Genomic DNA, 23,117 nt, shown 5'->3' on the forward strand with positions numbered 1-23,117 from the left:
TTGATCCCCAAGTATCCTAGATAGAATAGGAGAACCAATTCTAATGGAACTAGGAAACTAGTAATAAGACTAGTTCTAATTAACCTAAAACTTCTTAAAACAATTCCTAATTGACTTAGAAATTATTTAAAACTAAATTAACAGAAATTAAGAAGATTCCTAATTGCTTAAACCAAGAAAAACCCTTTCAAGTGAAAGGTAAAAACTTGCAAGCAAAAACTCTAGAAAAAACTAAGTTAGGAAAATCTTTCTTTTCGTACTGCCGCCGAACCACCGTCTCACGCGCCGCCATCATCGACACGCGCCCCACCGCCGTGTAGCTGGACTCAGGCCGGAGCTAGGGAGCCGGCGCGTGGCACCCAGATCGGCGCGTCGCCGCCGCTGCCGTCGTCGGAACCCAACTGGACCTTGACTTCTTCTTCAATGGCTGCGCATGTTAACCATTCTTGATTCTTTACTCCAAGCTCAAACCCTATTGGCCTTAAAACCAATATGATTGGCTCTTCAAAAGAATTTCCCTCTTGATCCACATCAGGTATATAGAGAGCGCACAAGGGCAGGGGTGAGAATCAATCGCAAGATCTCCTGGAATCGAGAGGGAAGCTCTAACCACTTGAGCTTAGGTAGGGATGTCAATGGGGCGGGGCGGATGTTGGCCTTCCCATCCCCATCCCCACCTAACATTTTCATCCCATCCCTATCTCCATCCCTGCGACGGGTCTAATATTCATCCCCATCCCCGCCCCGGCGGGCACAACTCCAAAACCATCCCCGCCCCACCCCCCACTTTGATATCATCCCCGCCTAATCCCCACCAAATACTCGCCTGATTCCCACCCAAGACCCACCAAATTTCCGTGTCTCAAATACACAATCCTAAATAATTAATACAGATTATAATATTAAAAAAAAAATTCTTAATATTACACACATTTTTGTTTATAATATAAGTGTAGTACAAAATATTATAATTAATATTTATTTCACGTAATTAATTTATAAAATAATATAAAAGTATATAGATGTGGGTATGAGGTGGGGATGGGGCGGGTAGGGCGGGGCGGGGATGGGGCGGGTACAACTTAAAATCCACCCCCGCCCCACCATCCGCCAAACCGAGACCCATCCCCGCCCGGGATGGGGCGTGTGTCCTACTTGACCCGCCCCACTGACATTCCTAAGCTTAGGGGTGTTCAAAAATCAATCCGGGCCGAAAATGTGTTCTGGACCAGACTGGACCAACCTCGGACCGGACCAGATCGAATTAACCGGCCCAGTCTCTGAGTCTAGAAATTAAATTTATTTTTTCGATCTTTGGTCCAGTGTGGTCCAAAACCCCAGAAAAAACCGGTCTTAGACCAGACCAATTTTTTCCTTTAATTTATGCATAAAATATTAGCTAATGGTTAAAATTATTCTTAATAACCTTTGATAACTTTAATTATATGGACTTTTTTGTACTTAAAATTAAAAAAAAACTCTAAAGTAGAATTTTTCCTTAGATATTTTTTCGAGTTTTCCACTTTTCCATAATATTATTAAAAATTTAGCATTTTTAAAATAAATTTATAAAATCGGCTCAAAGCGGTCTGGTCCGAATTCTAGATCGATTTTTTCGGTCCGATCCGGGTTTGATCCTAGCTTAATTAGTCCGGTTTTCGATTCTTAAATTTAAAATTTCGTTCTCCGGCCTTATCTGGTCCGATCTTGGACCGATGACCAGCCCAACTTAAGCTATCTCTTACTCTCTCGTGGAGAACTATGGATTAGAATAACTATTTGTTTTTTTTTGAAAGAAATTAGAATACTCCCTCCGTGTGTTTTTTTAAGTGTTACAGTTCGACCGGCACATAGTTTTAGGCAATTTAATTGTCTTAAGTAAAATAAGAGGTAAGTGGGATAGTTGGAGTATTAAAAAAATTGTAAAAGAAAGGCCCCAAGGGAGTATAAATTTTCAAGCTGATATAAAGTATACCAAACTTTATCTTCCCTTGCAATCAAACAAAAAGTGGCCCTTATTTTAACTTGACGTGAAGAATGCCTTTCAACAACATAAGGGAAGAGAGGCAATGCAATTGATGACTTAAGTAAAATAAGAGGTAAGTGGGGTAGTTAAAGTATTAAAAAAATTGTAAAAGAAAGATGGTGTGGTTAATAATTATTGAAAAGTAATGACATGAGAGGGAAAATATAATAAAAAAAGTAGTTTTGGGTTTGCGTGAGGATCATGAGAGGAAAGATATATAATGTTTTAATGTAGTTTTTTGCCAAAAATAAAAATAAAACACTTATTAAAACACGACCGAATTTGATAAGTGTAACACTTATTAAAAACACGGAGGGAGTAACTATTTGTTCATTCTATCTCTATAATATATTCTTTCGCCGCTTTAGTTATCGTTAAATAATAATACTCCGTAATAAAACCCATGTTTGCCCCGATGAAAGCGGTAAGCTTGAAACCCATGTTTCCGTTGAAATCTTTGGTACTATTCGGTGTTTATCTCAATTCCGTTTAACCGGCTCTCTAAAGGACTACATTGTTGTTGGTTCTGATTCTGGTCGAATATTTTAACATAGTGACCTTTATTATTAATATTGACCTTATAAAATATTTCATTAAAAAAATTAACCTCTTATAGCCTATATATTACCAAAATGACTTTGATTTTCAACATAGTAATCTTCATTTTATTATAGTGACTTTTTTTTTTATTAATAAAACAACTATAGTTTGTCTAATGTTAGTGGTCCACAATAAATTAGTGTGAACCAAGTTCATTCAAGAATTTGTAGAAAAATTAAAGTAATCAGTCATAGAGTATTAATGAGGTTAGTAAATGTTAACTTCAATTCCTTAGGGAATGTGATGAAGACTAGAAGATTTTTTACTTGTATTTGGGTTTTAACATAATAAGTGGAAGGATCAGAATAGACCGTCTCAGAGCCGAGCCTGTGCATGGAATATAATCATAAAAGACACGCTGCACACGCATGAAATGTTAGCTTGGTACCTTAATATTGTAGTAACACTCCTCTGATTCTTATTATTTGTAACAAAATTATATTTTAATCTTATTAATAATACTCTTTTGTTGTATATAATAAAAACGAAATTAGTGTTATATACGAAGTAGTAATTTTTGTTCTTTTCCATTCGATTACTTACCACCTCATTGTCCATTGTAATACATATTGTGACGCATATTCTTATACATGTTATCCCCTTATCTATATAACTATATGGTAGGATTGTAGCATATTTTTTTGTCGTAATTTATGAAATTTAGAATTTACATTTTAAAGTTGCTATTTGGATTGTCTTTATTAACGTGTATTTTGTATTAATTCACCAATCTGTATAATTGGATTAGCTAGTAAATACTCAATACGACATAACATGTTTATTATTGTCTATGTCGGGTTAGTTTGGGTTTTAATTTCCTACATCATTTAGTTTCGGACATGAACATGGCACAACACAATCTAATAATTGTGAACCACGTTCATGTTTTACTTTGGATTCGTATTTTCACCATTATTCCCCTAAGTAATACTTCGCAAGTATTGCATCATGGCGGGAGTTGGAGGAATGGAGGGACATGAGACACAATACAAGCTTCATAAAAGTGGGTAAAAGATTAGAGCCAGGGATCGAAAACTTCAGATTATTAGGAAAAATAAGTTATAATTGTCTGTGGTTGTTTCAGTGACTTATGGGGATTCCCTCAGCTCAGTCCGAGCCTCCATTTATAGAGTGGTAGAGTAATATCGTCTGGGCTTTTGCACCTGTGTACATGTTGCATTGTTGCAATAGTTCATATGTATAAAATTTACTATAACTTTAAATAATTATCTTATACATTTTTTTTTTATGTAAAATTCATTTAAAGAATATGTTTAAAATTAGATCCATTTATGATACTCCCTTCGTTTTTATAAATACATCACTTGGATTTGCACACTTACCGAGCCACAACTTTTACAATCGATATCTTTAATTAGATATATTAATATATATATAAATTATAAAGAATAGCATATTACATCATTACACCTCTTTATATGTGGAAAAAATTAGTCAAAAGTAACCAATAATTTGCAATATAGGTTTGTGACGCATATTCTTATACTACATGTTATCCCTAATGTATATTGTAGGATTGTGGCACATTTTTTGTCGCAATTTATGAACTTTGGAATTTATAATTTTAATGTTGCTATTTGGATTGTCTTTATTAACGTGTATTTTGTATTAACTCACCAATCTGTATAATTGGATTAGCTAGTCAATACTCAATACGACATTACATGTTCACTATTGTCTAGTTCGGGTTAGTTCGGGTTTTTATTTCCTACATCATTTAGTTTCGGACATGAACATGACATAGCACAACTAATAATTATGAACCATGTTCATGTTTTACTTTGTTTTTTTTTTTTTAATTAATGTGTTAAACTTTAACGGATATAATTTCTAATAGTCACTCAAAATCACATTGGTTCACAATCAAATGGATGGTCAATTAGAGCATCAATAAAAGCTTATTGCAAGAGGTTTTTTAAAAAAAAAATTAGAAGAGGGGACCAAAGGTTCCATATCAATTTTCTACTTTAGAAGTTGGTCAAAATATTGGTGTTTCTTACAACTTAGATCAATTTGGAAAATTGAATTGGAAAGGTATAAAGAGTAAGATGACAATCACTATACAACTAGATTAAATTTGCTCTAAACCTTGTTCCCTTCAACCCTTCACTTGCAACAATAATTAATGATGATAATGGCAAGATGTTCATTATTATTAAACATCCAAATACAATTTTTCCTACTCTAACAATATTTGTATTTATTTTACTTTAAGAATTTATAAGAGAGCTAGATGAGAATGAGAAAGGGAAAAGAACAAAATTTGTATTTAATCCACTTTTATAAAAATAAAAAAAAAATAAAAAAGAAAAAAAATTACATCTTAAACCGGCCAAAGAAATAACTAACAAGCCTAAAGATTAGGCCCTATACTATTAATTAATGTCATAAACATAGGAACCATTAAATCTTGATAAATATATGTTTTTTTGATAAGCAAAAATAATAGTCAAGCAAAGTTAAGCTAGCTTGCTTTAGTGGGAAAATTCACACCTTAAGCGCTTAAGGTTGAGGTTGTAACTTGTTACCCTCACTAGAGGTTCTTAAAAAAACATTGTGTGGGTACTTCAAAAAGTAAAGACACGAGGTTATTTTTGTCATTTTAACACATTTATGGAAGATATAAAATGAAAACATCATTTTAAGGCACCTAAAAAGAAAATTGTGCACTATAAAAGGGAACGAAGGGATTAGTATTTTGATATTTTCATCATTCCCCCAAGTAATAAGTATTGCATCATGGCGGGAGTTGGAGGCCTGGAGGGACATGAGACACAATCTAAGCCAATAAAAGTGGGTAAAAGATTAGAGCCAGGGATCGAAAAGACCAATTTTTTTTTAACACAGAACAAAGAACTTATATTACTGGCCAATAGCCTTAAAAGTATATATTACAACAAAAGCCAATATCCTACCATCCCAAACTTCAGCAGTCCAAAATACACAGCTGTGAGAGGAGTAATGGTACCGAGAACTAGTACAAATCCGATTAATATCACTATCATAAGGATATCGAAAATACCATTTGAAAGTAGGAAATACCTAAGAAATCCCAAATTGGCAGTACAAGATATTATATCAAAGAGGGCAATTTAAATAGCCCTCTTAGGTTCAAATTTCGCCCTATTAGGCAAACAGGGCGATTTTAAAATCGCCCCTAAGTCGCCCTATTAGCTTCATTCTATTAGCTTCAAAGGGCATACAAATTTTTTCGCCCTCTTTGTTAAATATCAAATAAAGTAAAAAATTTCGCCCTCTTTGATCAAATTCAAATAGGGCGAAATTTTCGCCCTCTTTGATTGAATCAAGCAAGACGAAAATTCTTTTTGCCCTCTATAAACAACTCAAACAAGTCAATTCATATAGCCCTCCTTGCTCAAAATTCGCCCTGTTTGATCAAATTTTAAAGGGCAAAATCAAAGTCGCCCTCTTTAATCAATTTTTTGTTTTTTTTAAAAAAAAATAATTCTAGGTGCTAATATGCATAAATTTTAATTTTGTTATTATATATAAGTATTAACCAAGTTTTCTATAATAGCAAATATTTAATAATATTTAATAGCAAACATATACAAAAGTATTAACCAAGTTGTATATCAAGCAATCTTCTCATCCTTGCAACCAGCCTTTTGGTGTCCTCCATCCCCAAAACATTGACTTGATTTCCTAACTGCAAACTTGACAAAAACAATTATGCATATTAGAAATCTTATAACTGCACTTTCTAGATTCAGTCTGCAATCAAATTAGAATTGACTTTAAAGCTAGTTAACTCGAAACATTACAATAGAGTACGAACAAACACTCCCTACATTTACACATGCTTCAAGGAGAAAAACAGGGACATAAATGAGTGTTCACACCAGCAGACATAAATCCCTTAAACTGAATTGTTTTAACAAGATCAAACAAAAGACAGTAACATATGAAATAGCAGACCTAGCAGTAAACAGAATTCTAGAGTATATCATACATAATCTTAGGGTATCCGATGAGTTTTGTGAAAGGAAGACGACTTCTAATGCGTCACCGACAGTCAAAGCATTAGATTAGAAATAAGCTAATTTGCTTCCTGGGTAGATATGAACCTCATTTGGCACACCAGATAACTTCAGCTTTTCCTCCAAACTTTTGGCAGTATGAGATTTCAAGTAGATGCCATCTGTTTAGGGTAATTTCACCCTGCCACGTGGCCCAATCAGAGGGTGACACGTGTCAGCCCCAGATTGGTCTAAAATGGACCAATCCCTGCTCGACACGTGTCATCCCAGAAATCAAGGGAAAAGGCGGCCTTCAGGCCCAAATCCCGAGAATGCCGCAAAACGGCGCAGCCCACCAATAATTAGGGTTCAGTGACCTAATCAGGGGCACAATTTCCAAAGACCCTATAAATAGGGAGATGTCCCTCATTTTGAGGGCACGTTTTACCATTTATTACACCTGCATTCTCTTACATCAGAGAAACACCTGAGCTTGGAACCTAAGCAGATCCCCACCTCAATTTCCGTACTCTTTATTCCGTTTCAAGTTACTAACTTGACCGTCGGAGGCGGAGCTCCAACCATCCGGAGTCTCCGTTATTTTGCAGGTACAGACCGGCCAGACCAGACTTCGTGACGTAACTCTCCCGAGGGACAAAAACACCCAAAACATTTGGCGCCGTCTGTGGGGAGAGTACCTCGAAGATAGTTCAAGAGTCTGTACCACCCCCTAACCGTCTGGGCGAAGATCCAGAAGTCTTTACAAACCATGAGGAGGATGAGGATCCTCAGGTCGAAACCTCCACAGCCGAAGACGGCTCTCTCATAGTCAAGCACATCCGGTCCAGAGAGACTCTGAAGCGGGGTGCCTCCCAGGCGGGTCCGAGTAGACCCACTGGGCAGCCGGAAGGGGCAACCCAAACGGCCGCTGGATCAGCCCCTGTCACCCGAGACGAACTCATGAGATTCATGACCAGTTTCAAGGGTGAAATCACACAGCTGATCACCAAAAGCCGAGCTGGCCCAAGCAAGGGTCAGTCGGCAAAGAAGACCCCTCCAGAGAAGGGGAAGTCAGTCAGAAACCGGCAGCCCACTCCCCATCCAGAGGAGAAGGCAGCCGGGACCATTGATTGGTCAAAAATTCTCCTCCCTAGGAGGAACAACAACACTCGTCGGCCTCAGCAGCCGGTGAGAAGCAAAAAATCAACTATCAATGCCCGGGAGATCATCAACCGGAAGAGAAATCAATCGTTGTCTGAGTCGGCTTCAACGTCGAATTTTCCAGACAGCTTCAACAACATTTCTGCAGGGAGTGCACCCTCCTTGCATGAGAGTCAGACAGGCGGTAATACCGTCCATTCTGGCCCTCGTATGATTGGAGTTGTCCCGTATATGCCTACTCAGGCTTACGGGCAGTATCCTCCTCACTTCATGCAGCCGGCCTTCTTTGGGGGTCAGGCGGCATATCCAAATGTCCAGCTATTGGACTGGCAGCTTCGTTTGCTGCGCCTGGGTGAACAACCTTCTGCGTTCACTCGGGAGGTAACCGAGGCGGCTCAGCCGGCTAAGGTTAAGAACGTGTTGGTTGGTACCTATGATGGTACCTCCAATCCGGAAGACCACCTCATGGCGTACACCAACCTCATGTATCTGCAGGGGTTGGATGATGCCACGTGGTGTCGGTGTTTCCCGGCTACATTGAAGGGCATTGCCCAACAATGGTTTGGCAATCTGCCAGCCGGGTCCATCGATAGCTTCAGGAAGCTCGCCTTCCTGTTTGCTTCCAACTTCTCAATGAACATCCCTGCTAAGAAAACAAGCCTTGATTTGAGCACTGTTAAGCAAGGAGAGAGAAGGGCTGCGCTCATATGTCAGACGGTTCAATCTGATAAGAATTCAGATTCAAGGAATGTCTGACGAGGTAGCTTTTACAGACTTTTTCAAGGGTCTGAGAGACGGGTCGACTTTTAAGTTCGACCTCGTCAGAAAAGGGGCTTTCACCCTACAGGCGGCCCTGAGGGAGGCGAAGAGCTACATCCAAGCTACCGACCTCTGCTCGCCTGGTAGCCAGTCGGACTCCAAAAAGTCCGACAAGCAGAAAGACAGCCGATCAGCTCAGCCGGCCAAAAACAAAGAAGAGAGCAAGAAAAGAAAAGAAGTTTGGGCGGTTACTGACTCTGACCAGCCGTCCCAGAAGAAAAAGTTTAAACTGTACGTTCCCAAGTACGAGTTTAACAAAGACTACAACTCCATCCTCATGGAGGTAAAGGACCGGATGTCCATTGAGAAGCTGAATCCTATGAAGAGTTATGTCCAGTCACGGAACAAAAATAAATTGTCAGTTCCATGAGGAAGTTGGCCATGACACCAACGACTGCTTTAGTCTTCAGCGGGCGTTGGACCGTCTGGCTGACAAAGGGCTGCTGAAGTCCTACATTACTAAGTCCCCAACCGGGGCAAAAAAGAAAAACAAGGGTCAGTCCTCAAAGACTACCCCCCATCCTGCTAGTAGCTCGGATATCGACAAGGAGCCGGTCTACACAATAGCAGGCGGGTTCTCATGTGGTGGCCCTACCATCCGGGGCACTAAGAGCCATCTTCGAAAGATGGACAAAGATTATGAGGAGCAGGCGGAAGCCAGCTCCTCCTTCCCAGACGTCTTGATAACTGAGAAGGACAAGGGCAGCGTTCACCGCCCGCATGATGACCCGGTGGTCATTGAATGTAAGGTTGCCAACCAGCTGGTCGGACGGATCCTTATAGACACCGGCAGCTCATCAGACATCATCAGCCTCCGATGCCTGCAAAAGCTAAAATACAATGTCAGCAGCATGCATCCGGTTACCCACCCCTTGGTTGGTTTTGGGGGTGGAATGGTCTACCCAGCCGGGAGAATTGACTTACCCATCCGGCTGGGAGAGAAGGGCCAAGGGCGACATATTGTCGTCAGGTTCTTGGTCGTTGAGGAGTTGACCGCCTATAACATTATCCTTGGCAGGCCAACCCTCAATGTAGCCAAGGCGGTAATCATCCCGTCTCTCATGCTCATCAAGTATGAGAAGGATGATGGCACTGTTGGTTCCCTGAATGGGGATCAGAAGACGGCTCGGGAGTGCTACCTCTCAGCCGTCAGGGACACTGTAACCCCAGGCGTCCAGGAACCAATAGACCTTGACAATGTCAAGGATGCCGATCCGGCACCTGCCCCACCAGCAGCCGGTAAGAAAAGAAAGGCACCTCTTCTGGTGGAGGTGAAGAAGGAAAAAAAATAGCAATCACTGACCGGTGAGCGGTCAGATGAGCTCCGTCCCCAATCGGCTGGCGAAAGCATTGATCTCGTTCTGGATGACAGCCGTCCAGAATGTACTGTTAAGGTTGGGACGGTTGCTCATGCTACTTTGGGTGCAAGCTTGCACCTCCTGCTGAAGGAATTCAAAGACATCTTTGCCTTTGAAGTGGAAGAGATGCCAGGCGTCAGCCCGGATTTCGCTGTCCACAAACTCGCCATGGATCCCAAAAAGAAGCCCATCTGGAAAAAGAAAAGAAACCACGGTGAGGAAAGAAGTCAGGCGGCAGCTGCCGAAGTCAAAAAGCTGCTAGACGCCAGGTTCATTCGGCCTTGTAATTTTCCCGACTGGTTGGCCAATGTGGTCCTTGTTAAGAAACCGAATGGGACCTGGCGCATGTGTGTTGATTACACAGACCTCAACAAAGCGTGTCCAAAGGACAGTTATCCGCTTCCAAAGATCGACAGTCTGGTCGACTCTACAGCCGGCCACGCCTTGATGAGCTTTATGGATGCCTACTCCGGCTTCCATCAGATACCCCTGTGGAAGAAAGATCAAAGAGAAGACGGCCTTCGTCACTGATCAGGGGTTATTCTGTTATACTGTGATGTCGTTTGGCTTGAAAAATGCGTCTGCCACTTTCCAACGGATGATTAATACAGTCTTTGTTAATCAGATTGGGAGGAATGTGGAGGCGTACATTGATGACATGATAGTCTAATCCAAATAGCAGACGGATCACCTTGTCGACCTCCAAGAAACCTTCACCACACTCAGGCGGCATAAGGTTATGTTAAATCCTAAGAAATGCGTCTTTGGTGTTGAGTCTGGGAAGTTTCTCGGATTCCTGATTGATCAAAGGGGGATAGAGGCTAACCCTGAGAAGATACAGGCGGTGATTGACATGAAGTCACCCCGTTCTGTCAAGGAAGTCCAGAGACTAACCGGTTGCCTGGCCGCCTTGGGAAGATTCCTCAGCCGGTCAGGTGACAAATGCCTCTACTTCTTCTAAGCAATCAGGAAGAAGACCAGATTTGAATGGGGGGATGATGCTGAGGCGGCGTTCCAGAGGCTGAAAGAGCATTTACACTCTCTGCCTAGGTTGGTCAATCCTTTGCCTAGGGAGACGTTGTACATGTACTTAGCTGTCTCATACCATGCCCTCAGTGTCGTTCTCCTTGCTGAGCGAGACGGCGTGCAGCTCCCGGTTTACTTCATTAGCCATGTTCCTAAAAATGCTGAACTCCGGTACCCCATGTTTGAAAATTTTGGCCTTTGTATATGGCATTTAAAAAATTAAAGCCTTACTTTTTGGCACATCCGGTGGTAATCTACACGGACCAGCCACTCAAGCGGCCAATGTCTACCTTGGACTCATCCGGGAGAATGTTGAAATGGGCTATTGAAATGCAAAGTCTTGAAATCACTTACGAACCAAGAAAGGCAGTGAAGGGTCAGGCATTTGCCGACCTCATTGTAGAAATGACTCGTCCGGTGGCTCCGGATAATCTTGAACAGGTTTGGAAAGTGTATGTAGACAGGAGCTCTACAAAGAACGGCTGTGGTGCAGGCGTAATTTATGAATCCCCTGAAGGGGACAAATTTGAGTATGCACTACGCTTCAAGTTTCAGGCCTCTAACAATGAGGCGGAATATGAAGCCCTGCTAGCCGGCATGCGCATGTGTAAGGCGGCGGGGGCCATGAAAATTGACGCCTACTCTGATTCTCAATCGGTTGTTAGCCAGTACGAGGGAAGTTATGAGGCTACCCATCCGGCTATGATCAAATATCTTCAGGCAGTTAAAGAAGAGGCCGGGGCACTTGAGGAATTCCGGCTGAACCAAGTGCCTAGGTCTGAAAGTAACCAGGCGGATGCGTTGTCAAAACTGGCATCTTCCGCCTGCCATGATACGCCTCGGTCTGTCTTTTGGGAAGTTCTGGAAAAGAGAAGCATCAATGAAGATCCCATTGGAGTTTTGGACCGAAGCTCTACCTGTATGGATGGCATCCGGGCTTATCTCTCAGACGGCACACTTCCTAATTCGCCACAGGAAGCAGTCGTCCTGAAGAAGCGAGCTGCAAGCTTCGAGTTGAGAAATGGAGAGCTCCTCAAGGCGGGGTTTCTTAGGCCCCTGTTGAAGTGTGTCACCCCAGAAAAGGGGAAAGGAGTTCTCGAAGACTTGCACTCGGGATTCTGCGCCTCTCATATAGGCGGCAGGTCCCTAGCCGTCAGAGCCAGACGACATTATTTTTAGCCCACTCTTGAGGCAGACGCCAAGGAGTTGGTTAAGAAATGTGACAAGTGCCAAAAGTTTGGCAAACTTATTCATCGCCCGACTACTGATCTGACGGCCATCCACAGGCCAATTCCGTTTGCAAAATGGGGCATGGATATTCTAGGTCCCTACACGCCTGCTCCAGGCGGAAAGCGTACATCTTAGTGGTTGTGGATTAATTCACCAAGTGGGTTGAGGCTGAGGCGGTTAAAAACATCAAGACCTCAGACGTAATTTCTTTCATCTGGAAGAATGTTATCACCCGGTATGGGGTACCTATGTCTATGGTGTTTGATAATGGTCCTCAGTTTGGGACGCCTCAGCTCAAAACTTGGTAGGGAGATCAGGGGATCTCAAGCTGCTTTGCATCTATTGGCCGGCCCCAAGCAAACGGCCAAGTTGAAGCCTTCAACAAACTCATCTCAGACGGAATTAAGAAGAAAATAGAAAGAGCCGGTGGCTTGTGGGCAGAAGAGTTAATCCATGTCCTATGGGCCATCCGGACAACAGAAAAAGGGGCAACCGGTGAAACCCCATTTCTCATGGTTTACGGTGCTGAAGTCGTCTTGCCCATCGAACGTTACGAGCCGACTCTTAGAGTCATGTTATATGATGAAGAGGCAAACTGGAAAGCAATGCGCCTGGCATTGGATTCACTCCCAGAGCGCAGGGGCAATGCCACCTTGCGTCATGAGATTTACCGTCTGAGAATGACTAGAGCCTACAACAAAAGAAGTACACAAGCGTCCTTTGAAAGTTGACAACTTAGTGTTACGAAAAATGGAGGCAACCGGTAGGGCCAATGAGCTGGGAAATCTGACACCAAATTGGGAAGGCCCCTACCGGATCTATGAAGAAGTAAGGGACGACACCTACCGCCTGGAAACCCCAGACGGCAGGTGCCTGCATAGAAGTTGAAATGTAGATAATCTGAAAAAGTACTACTTCTGAGAATGTAAATTTTTTGTAAACAAATCAATGAAATTAGACGTTTGCAAGATTGAGTTATTTTTTGATTGATTATTCATCCGGGTAATACCCAGGCGGGTCCTTCTCTACTCAACTAAGTTTGACACTTAGTAAAGGTTACATTGGACCACCTGGGTAATACTCGGATACCTTGTTTATTTAAGTTTGACACTTTGTTTATTCAACCGCCTGACTATCCGCCTGGGTAATACACAGACGAATCTGTTTGTCTAAAAAGCTAAGTTCGATACTTAGTGTAAATTCAATACTAACTAGAAACTAAGCACAAAAACGTTTAGTGGCTACACAACCGGTCTCAAACAAGACCAGAGGCTAAAATGGCCGGATGGTTGCTCATTTTACAAAATCGCCTGTCCCAACATGGACAAAGGCGTCCGGCGACACCCCTCCGGGTGCAATCGCCGTAGAGAACGTACTGTTTGTCGGTTCTACGTATCCATGCAGACGGCAAAAATTTAATGACCAAATTGGTCAACTCATAGCCGTCTGATCAAAATAACCTACGAAGAACGAATAAGTTCCCAGATACCGGATGCCCCTAGGCATCAGTCGGTCACCGGCTGAAGTTCTCACTTGGGTTATTTATCCCAAAATTGCACCTCCCACCCCAATTAGGGCAAAAGAGTTGTTTAATGGCTATGAAATCTCTACAAGGACGGACATACGCCGTCTGTGTAGTGACCGACGCGCCTGTTGGTGTACGGCTGTGCACTTGGTTTGGGGCAATCACTAATGTGATTGATTGACTTACAAACGTATCATGCTCTTTGCAGCATCAGTCATTTTCAAGTCAATCAACCAACTCCACTTGAAACCAATCACACAGCCGTCCAGGGGCAAGGACAGCCAGACTATTGACTAGTTAGGCAAGAAATCACCGCTGCATGCTTTTGATAAGTTAGGCAAAAATTATAATTTGCAAAAAATAAAAACTCAAATGTAAATTGATCAAAACCGACTCAGTCGGTGAATTTCATAAAGGTCCATCCAACCAAACGGTTGTAATGGATCAAATGTTAATTAACCCGGCTCCACAGCCGGTAAATACATAGATACTCGGCACGCAGGCCGGAAAAAGCAAGTTTTGGCATACAGCCGCTGAACAAAAAGGAAATTAAAAGAAAGCAAAGATTGGCATACTGCCGCTGAAGGGTCACTTCTGGCCTACAGACGGAGCCTCCTGGTCCTCTCCCTTCTCCTCATTGTCTGAGGGAATTTCCTGCGCTTCGCTAGGACCAGGAAGCTCAGGCGCGGACGGCTCAGTGGAGTTGACCCAGGCTTTAAAGGAGGCAGGCTCTGGCTCGCCTTGCTCTCGCAAGTACACCACGTACTCAGCATAGCTGTGCGCCATTGCCCAGATGATGTAATCCGCGTCTGGGTACAAGGCTGCCCAAGCAATCTTCATACGGGCGTCGTTGTCAGCATCACTCTCAGCAACAAGGCGGTTTTGTTCCGCCTCCAGGTTGCTGCAAAGTTTTTCTGAGCCTGCGCAGCATCCTTCTCCGGCCTCTCAACCTTGGTCTTCAGTTTGCCAAGGTCCGCCTGGGTCTTCTTGAGCGCCTCATTAGTCTGTTTGGCGCTCTCGTCTGCCTTTTTCTGGGCCTCCTCCGCTCCCTTCTTGGCCGTCTCAGCATCCGTAGCCCGCTGGTTGGCCGCCTTTAGATCTAGCTCCAGCTGCCGGATTTTAGACGCCTGTGTCATAATTATTGCTTTAGTTTCAAGTTCATTTACGATAGTCGAGTGTAAAGCAATATTATCAGCGTCTATGGCAGACTTCTTGGCCCTTTTTACCTCTTCCCATTTGCGGGAATAAGGACGTTTGAGCCCGTCCACCCGCAGCATGGCCTGCAAAAAGTCAGGCGGTATAAGTATTGCAGGCGGGATAAAACACTTGAAAAAAAAATAAATTGAATTGACAAGTTTCTTACCTCAGCCAGAAGGGATAGAATGCGTTCAAGGTTGAACGTCTCTATCCCAGGGATATTGTCCTTATCCCTCTTCCGGACGGCCTCCAGCATGGCCTTGGCATGCTTCTGGACGTTTGGCCAGCGGGGAGATTGAGATTGATCTGCACCACAATCAATAGGTGATGAGTGCGAAACTAAGGCGGCACCTATTTGTATCCGGCCGTCTGAGGATGACGTCTGTTGGGAGTGGGATTTCACCCGCAAAGGCCACCCCAGCTCAAGCGGGGATTCAAAAGGGCTCTTACCTTCAGAGCCGGCCAAGCGAGTACCGCTTGCAGGCGTGGAGAACCCCCCGGTCGCTATAACGGGGTCAACGAGGTCGAGGCCCAGGCTGCCGCCTACCCTCTCGTTGCGCCCCGCTATCCGCATCTGTTGATGCCCGGCTGAGGCGCCAGGAGTCGACGCGGAGGCGGCCTTCTTTATTTTGTTGAGAACGGCTGGGGCCTCCTCCCTAGCCCATTTGAGATTCTTCTCAAACGATTTCCCAACTTCTCCCCCCTACGAAAAATAAGCAAATCAAAGTTAGCATCCGAAAAAGATAGCTTTTAAATTAACTTATGGAAGGGTTAGGCGCTCATTACCTTGGCCCTGAGTTCGGCCGCAGCTTTCTCCGCAAGATCTTTGCGGATGGTCGCAGAAGACCGCTTGGGAGTTTTCTCCGACTGCAGCATGTTCAACGCTTCTTCTGCAAAATGAAAGAAATTGGTTAACATCATAAATCAATACCAATAGATGAATACTACAGATGGTATGAACTCAGGTGCATACGTTTATTAAACATGTGCCCTAGCCCGCAGGCGGCTAGGAAGCATTCATCCCTGAACTAGGCGCTCTTGGGAATCCAGTTCTTAGGGACTTTTATTGTTTCCCCGGTTGACAGAGTTGCGTCTGTGAGGCCGCCGAAAAAGTCTGCCTCAATTATTTTGTCAAAGTCTTCTTCTGGGATCCGGGGAAGAGCGCACTTCTTGCCCAACAAGTCAGGCTTCTTATTGTACAGACGGAATTCATAATTTTCCCGTCTGGGGGCTGACATCAGGTAAAACCTATGCTTCCAGCCGTCGAACTTTGAGACCTTGTCCAAGGTCATCATGTATTGCGGATGTGTGGTTAGAGTATACCACGCCCTCCAGCAGGCGGCTTCTGCTGAGGTAATGCAAACTTGCAAAAGCCTCCCAGCTAAGGTTAAGCCCTTGAAACTCGCAGGCGGCAACATACCCCAGAATGTTGGTCCAAGAATTAAGGGTAAGTTGCCAGACCCCAAGGCCGTAGCCTCTCACAATTGCCTTCACCGCCTGGTGAAGGGGGAAGCGAAGGCCGGCTTTGAACGCCGCCTCATAACAGCCAAAATAGTTGTTGGCGTTCTGTTGATCGTCCCCCCAGGCGATGGTGCCAAGCTCAGGCGGCACCCGGATCTTATACCCGTCTCCAAGCGGGTGCATTTGCTTAAAATTCTCTAAGTTCTCCCCCATTTGGATCTGGTCCTTGGAGGAGACGTGGATGCTGAAGAGATCGTCCTTCTCACTCCACTTTTTCCTTTCTTCCTCCTCGCTATCCGGAAGAGGGGGCAAGTCGTCGCTGCTCTCAGAGGTAGAGGCGGAGCTGTCACTCTCCGTCTCACCCTCACTTTGGTCCAAGGGGGCAGAGGCGGCCTCGTTGCCGCCTTGGTCACATTCCTCCAAGAAAGAGTCAGCGGGGGTTGAAGGGGCGCGCGGAGGGGATCTCTCCAGAGCCGTCTGATCTCCCTGACCAGACGTTTCTCCCTCAGGCGTTTGGCCGCCTGAGCCTTCGCTTTTGTAATTTGGATCGGTGGTCGTCTGCATAGTCCGAGCCATGGTGTCCTGCACAGACACATAACTGGTCGGAATCCATGGCAAAGGGTGGTCCCAACACCCCGAGCCGACACTCCCAGTCCTAGAATCAGCCGTCCCTGGTGACCTGCTGGACTCTAACCTAGGTTGTGTCGTGTGTGTTGGTGATGCATCCATTTATTGCAAAAAATATGTACAAGCGGTGAAAAAAGAAAAGAGCTGAGAGAGACAGAGACGGTACCTTTGGATTTGATATCTGAAGGAAGGCGGGTCCGGCTGGGTTGCTGAAGAAAAAAGTTTCTTGCTCGCGCCTGAATCAAACGGATGACTTCTGCTCTCTCAAAGTTTTTCTCGCTAGAAAATTTTTGTAAACGTACAAAATTATGAGGGTAAAACAGCTATATATAGAGGGTAAATATGGGGGCATTTCCGTAATTTACCCGGAAGGTGAACGGTTACTCTTTAACGGTAAAATTACCGCCAATCGGAGTGTGACATGTGTCACAGATGCCACGTGGCGTGCCACGTCCCATCTGTGAGGGGCAAATGTTTAGGGTAATTTCACCCTGCCACGTGGCCCAATCAGAGGGTGACACGTGTCAGCCCCCAGATTGGTCTAAAATGGACCAATCCCTGCTCGACACGTGTCATTCCAGAAATCAAGGGAAAAGGCGGCCTTCAGGCCCAAATCCCGAGAACGCCGCAAAACGGCGCAGCCCACCAATAATTAGGGTTCAGTGACCTAATCAGGGGCACAATTTCCAAAGACCCTATAAATAGGGAGATGTCCCTCATTTTGAGGGCACGTTTTACCATTTATTACACCTGCATTCTCTTACATCAGAGAAACACCTGAGCTTGGAATCCAAGCAGATCCCCACCTCAATTTCCGTACTCTTTATTCCGTTTCAAGTTACTAACTTGACCGTCGGAGGCGGAGCTCCAACCATCCGGAGTCTCCGTTATTTTGCAGGTACAGACCGGCCAGACCAGACTTCGTGACGTAACTCTCCCGAGGGACAAAAACACCCAAAACACCATCAAAATTTATCTTCCAAAATTCTTAATAGATGCATTACTCAAAACACCAATTTACCATAACACTAATGCATTCAAAGTTTCAAACCTTATATATGACACATGGCTGCTTTTACAATTGTAACACGAAGTCACAAAGTATATTATGAAAAGAAGGAATAGCTCAGTTTTTATATTTTAGACAATAACATCACATACATTGAACATAATCCTGAACTTTCCAGATGTCTGTAGGCTAAATAAAGGAGCAATTAAAAGCAGAGTAGGAACAAACACTCCCTACATTTACATATGCTTCAAGGAGAAAAACAGGGACATAAATGAGTTTTGTGAAAGGAAGACGACTTCTAATGCGTCACTGATAGTCAGAGCATCAGATTAGAAATAAGCTTATTTGCTTCTGTTTAGTTGAACACTGAAAATAATTCAAGTACTACCAATGTGTCTCCTACTCTCATTACTTTAAAGCATTTACAAGTCATTCCTACAAATAGATTATGATAGAATATTTTCTAAGGTCAAACACAGCAGAATTTCGGCTACAAATGTACACCCTTGGCTGTAGTGTAAATGTAGGCTAGAGCAGAAATCATAAGACTAACTTTAGCAAGTATAATGAAGAACTTCAGTCAACATTCATGGAAATATGCAGAGAATGAGCTAGAAAATATTACCTCTATCAAGCATCAAGGCCAATCTTCTCCATGATTAACCGAAGCTTTTGTTCTGGGTCTTCTTGTTTCTTCTTAGACGCTTCCAATTCAGCTCGCATAATATTATTTTCATTTTGTAGTTTTTCAACATTTTGTTTCAGCTCAGCTCTTCCGATCTTTCGATCTTTAGACGACACCAGGTGCCCTTTGCCTAAACCTCGGGCATAACCTGGACGATGTCCAAGAACCTTCACATAAGCTTCTTCAAGAGTAAGATTATCAACTCTCTTTTCACTAATTTCCTTCTCATGCAACTCTCTTAATTCCTTGAACTTCTCCTCGGCCTCATTGTCAAACTTCCCATTTTTATGCCTTACAAGATAAAACAAAGTCAGAACTTTAAAATAAAGAAAAACAAAGTGTTCGTGCATTAGACAAATATTCAATATACCTCTTTGACTTCTCCCATAACTTTAAATACATGGGATCATCATTAGCTAGGGATGAGGTGGTTACATTTGAACTAGAACCATTGATTTCGGTGAACTCATTCTCATGTTCACAAGCTTGTGCCTCAAGTTCCTATCAAATCATATACATACACTTATTAGTTTCAGCAAGATCAATCCATTTAGGAAAGTATTTCAAAACCATATAGTAATTCAACAATGCATATTTCTTTTTTTTTAATAACAAGAGGATCAGATCCACATTTCAACAATGCAGAATTTATAATACGACGAATACAACAGGACATGACCACAGGAGCACTAAAACAGAACAGAATCAAGTTTCCAGATAAGTTACTTAAAACGAAAAACTACAGATGTTGAATACGCTAGGAAAACAATTATTTTAATGCATTCAAATCTAACGCGTAGTATCATTAGACCATGTTGAGTTTTCATTAATGAATGAGGGATGATGTAAATCTGCATCAAGCAGATCATACAGAATAATATGAGGCAGTAATCTTTGGCCACTAAAAGCCATTCCACTATTCTGTAATTAAATGAGGCTCACATTGCTGAGCTACTAGGATGTTCATTGTTACATGGTTTCTAGTAATCAGCTAGCTAATTATGATAAATTCTATAAGGCATATAATGTAGTAATGCACATATATGAAGCTTTAAGAAATAGGCCACGCTCTCTTCAACTTAAAACAATAATGATGCTCCATATTTAATAAAAAAAAAATTACTCCTTAAGATTTAACCTAGATATCCGAAATTGAATATAGCAAAATCACAAGTGAATCAAGAAAACTATTTTTACTCTGTTGTATACAGTCACAGCTCATGAAGACAGTAAACAACTAAGACAAAGATAGATTATACTCATCAATTCATAAATTATGCGAGCTGTTGATTTTGCACCACATGCTGACTTGATCTTCTTTGCAAGAGCATTTGCTCGATTCTTCTCACTCCTTTCCTAAGGTTACAAAACAACATATAGGATTAGCAAAAGGGAAGAAATACCAATTGAAGAATTTTGATTAGAAGAGCATTCCCATAACTTACCTTCTGTTTAGGAGAGCTCCAATAGTTATAAACAAGCCACTTCCATTAATAAAGATTTTCTAGTTGAAAAATAGTCAGCCTTCAACCTTTCTCTCCAATGCCTATAAAGGGTGGAGCATTGGATCTTTATTGCTTTACGAATGTGTGCTCCTTCACCCAATTCGTACTTTGACTAGAAACAAGCAAAAAACAAGCATAATTATTAAATGGCCTGCTAGAAAACAAGCATAAAGGAAAACAAGCAGAAAACAAGCATAAAGGAACAAAAATGGCCTGCCAAACTAATGCTTATTAAACCTGTTTTAAACCATGTAAGAGTCAGAAGTACAAAATCAGCAGCAGACCCAAAAATTACAATACCATTTGACATTTCAATTTAAGATTGAACAAGCAAGATTAAATACCTTAATCCTTGCATATAATTGATCTACAATCCCGTCAGGCATATCACTCCATTTAAGAACATCAAGGGGGCAGATCTCCTTCACCCAATAAGCACACTAAACAACAAACTGATTTGCACGCTCACCCACAACAGCTCCTAATACTGGAGGAATACTAACCTTGAGCTTTCCGGGTTGAATGCTTCGCAACTTTTTATACTTGAGTGCTCTACTTGGACCACGAAAGGGACCTTTTCTTCTATTAGGTTGAGAGGTCGATCCTAATTGCAATAACGATGATTGAGTCTCCAGATTCATTGTTCTTCTTTCTATACCAAACAAAATCTGGTTTAAATCCATAAATAGAAAACAAAAAATAAATAGAAAATATAAACAGAAAACAGAAAATAAAAACAGAAATATAAATAGAAAACAGAAAGTAAAACAGAAATAAAAGTTCTGATCCATGTATAAAAGTAGCACATTTTACGTAAGTTTGAGATTAAAAAAAAAAAAAGACAAAAGATGGAATAGCAACAAGTTTAGTCGCTGCCCGAGTCCACATCATCATCTTCTTCTTCTTCGAGTTCTTCTTCTTCCAAAATCCCATTCTCCTTTGACTCAAAATCAATTGAGTTCACTAACATAGGAGGGACATCATTTCTTGGTAAAATCTCATCATCTACATCATTCACTATTGAGTTAGGTATTCCTAATTCAACATCATCATTCTCATCATCGCAACCACTATCATCAACAATTGGAAAATTGTAGAAGTTACGAGGAATTGTCTTAATAACGATTCTCCAATTTGGCTCATTATGTGCCCTCACGTAATAGACTTGTCCAACCTGGGATGCCATAGAAAATGGCTCATTGGTTTGTAAAAACCTTTTAGTGTTGACACTAATTGTGCCAAACTTGTCCCTTTTTATCCCTCGCCTCTCCGTATAAATATCGAACCAAACACATCTAAATAACACCACGATTGGTTACTTATCCGCACCATTTGGAACATCATACTCCAATTCTATGACTTCTTTTAAAACCCCCAAAAGTCTCTTTATCCACTCTCTTCATCTCCTTTAACAACTATTCCACTATTTTGTGTCTTTCGCCTTCTTTGACGTTTTTTAGTGTGGAAACGATGCCCATTTATATAGTATCCTTGATAGCTTCTAACACTTTTACTCGGACCTCGTGACAATGATACTCGGTTGTTACTCTTGGATCTCCTTCCATATGAAGATTCCATATCTATGAAAATAAGTCATTATGGAGAGATCAAATTAGTATTAACACTTACAAACCATAACCTTAATCTTAACCTTAACATAAAGACATAACACTTACTCGTGATTGAAACCAATCAACTACACTTGGTTTTGGCCCACAAATAGAGGCATACTCTCTGTTCATCATATACATGTTAATGGTATTTCACATAATGATGAATTAATGATTAAAAGAATAAAAAGATATAGATGACTTACTCCACAAATGGTTGTACTTCTGGACAATTCATAAGAACATATAATTGAGCTTGCTCCCAAACTAAGATGCTCAATTGCTTGAATGTTCTTCTACCTAATGGATTTCCCTTGTTTTGAAAAACTGATAGTTTAAACAATGGAGAATGATAATTCTTACCCAAGTCATTTCTACTCATGCGATTGAATTATGTCTCAACACCACTTAAATATCTAGAGACGAAGGTAAGACATTCTTCCATTATACGGGCATTAGCAAATAGAGCCTTCTGGTTGAGCTTTGTTAGTTGCAGTAGGCAGCTTCATGGTGTACATTTCCCTTCAAGAAATAACCTTATTAAATGATGCCATAAATAAAACAATTTCACATATTAATGTAGGATGAGCTATTAGATTACCTTTCAAATCGATATTGCACTGGCCCAGCAAGCTTGGCCTCACTAGCCAAGTGGATTGGGAGGTGAACCATAATATCAAAGAATGATGGAACAAACACCTTTTCAAGCTTACAAAGAGTTATTGCAATACTCTTTTCCAATCGCTCCAACACATCAATTTTAAGAGTTTTGGAGCACAATTGCTTGAAAAGAAATAGAGGACGAAAAACTTAATTCGCCCTCTTTGCTCTGTTATAGAGGACGAAAACTGAATTTGCCCTCTTTGTTCTGAAATAGAAGGGCGAAAGTAAGTTTCGCCCTCTTTGCTCTGTAATAAAAGGGCAATTATAATTTTGCCCTCCTTGATAGAAACTAACTAGACAAACTATAACTCGCCCATCTTGACCGATTAAAGTCGTCCTTTTTTATCTTTTTTCTTGTAGTGTTGATCATATAATAAATAAAGTTGAGATCCGCAACTAGGCTACATAATAGATGACAACATTTGTTGACTTCTTGTTCAAATATTTTGCCAAGTATCACACCACTTAATCGACAAATAAGCATTAGTATTAGAAACTTCGGATAACTTTATTAGGATAAATAAGTTATATATTGGAAAATTTGTAAATTACCATCCAAATAGTAGACCTATTTTGAAATTACAACCCGTTAATTTTATTTTTTTTATTAT

The 23,117-nt window shown here is 41.8% G+C and overlaps 1 long non-coding RNA gene across 6 annotated transcripts; it reads right to left on the reverse strand.

The window, feature by feature from the left end:
• Positions 1-6,022: 6,022 nt before the first annotated feature.
• LOC110738754 lies at positions 6,023-22,628 on the reverse strand. 6 transcript variants are annotated; one of them, XR_002514653.1, is made up of 9 exons: positions 22,445-22,628; positions 22,050-22,365; positions 21,910-21,967; positions 20,578-21,813; positions 20,174-20,345; positions 19,988-20,084; positions 19,099-19,229; positions 18,669-19,019; positions 6,023-6,317 (listed from the first exon to the last, which is right to left on the reverse strand). It is a non-coding gene; the product is annotated as an uncharacterized LOC110738754 (long non-coding RNA). The 6 variants fall into 6 exon arrangements; XR_002514657.1 differs by having other exon boundaries at positions 19,099-20,084; positions 20,737-21,813; XR_002514656.1 differs by lacking the exon at positions 19,988-20,084.
• Between the last annotated feature and the right edge of the window lie 489 nt (positions 22,629-23,117).

The sequence above is a fragment of the Chenopodium quinoa genome, unplaced genomic scaffold, assembly GCF_001683475.1.
Source record: "Chenopodium quinoa cultivar QQ74 unplaced genomic scaffold, ASM168347v1, whole genome shotgun sequence".
Lineage (NCBI taxonomy): Eukaryota > Viridiplantae > Streptophyta > Magnoliopsida > Caryophyllales > Amaranthaceae > Chenopodium > Chenopodium quinoa.